Source organism: Gopherus flavomarginatus, chromosome 5 (genome assembly GCF_025201925.1).
Source record: "Gopherus flavomarginatus isolate rGopFla2 chromosome 5, rGopFla2.mat.asm, whole genome shotgun sequence".
Lineage (NCBI taxonomy): Eukaryota > Metazoa > Chordata > Testudines > Testudinidae > Gopherus > Gopherus flavomarginatus.
The window spans coordinates 26,599,242-26,600,090 of NC_066621.1; positions in this window are offsets into that span (position 1 = coordinate 26,599,242).

Below are 849 nucleotides of genomic sequence, written 5' to 3' on the forward strand. Positions count from 1 at the left end.
GAGTTTTTCAGGGCCCCTGGAGCAGAGTCCTTCACTTGCTCTGGGGGCCCCAGAAAACTGTCACGGGGCCTGGGCCCCTGGAGCTTCTGCTCTCGGTCTTTGGCAGTGGGGGGGTCCTTCCACTCTGGGACCTGGGGTCTTTGGCAGCAGCGGGTCCCGCTTCAGTGGTAATTCAGTGGTGGGGGGCCCCACCGTGGGTCTTCCGCTCCGGGACCTGCTGCCAAAGTCCCCCGAAGGACCCCCCCTGCTGCTGAATTACCTCCAAAGTGGGGGCCCCCTGCTGCCACCAAAGACCCCAGGCCCCCTGAATTCTCTGGGCAGCCCTGGAAGGAGGTGGCCACGCACACAGCTCAAAGCATGATGGGAGGAGGGGAGGGAGAGAAATGGAAGCATGTCAGGAGCCAGGCATGAGGGGTGAAGAACCCAGTCTGCAGAAGTTAGGAAGTGTGTGACCCTTGATGATCTGGAAATGTGAGGTGACAAAATTCACGCCTAGATCTACAAAGAGACTTAAGTGCTGAATTGTTTGTTTAAGCCCCTCTGACAGCTGGTTCTCAAAACCACCATTGAGCTACCACCTAACCCCTGAGGTGCTTAAGTTCCACTGGTGGGCCTGACCCAACCCACCGCCCCATGGCTGAACACGTGACCCCTCACGCTGAAACTGCAGCCCTGCCAGCCTCAAAGCAGGATTCTCAACTCGCATTCACCTGCCCATCTCAGCAGCAGAGCCTGATCCTGCAGGTGTTCTGGGAGCATGCCTAAGACCTGGCAGCTGTCTGTCACAAGGGACAGCTGGTGAGTGTCTATGTCTGTGTCCCAGTTTAGTGGTCAGGACACTCACGTGGG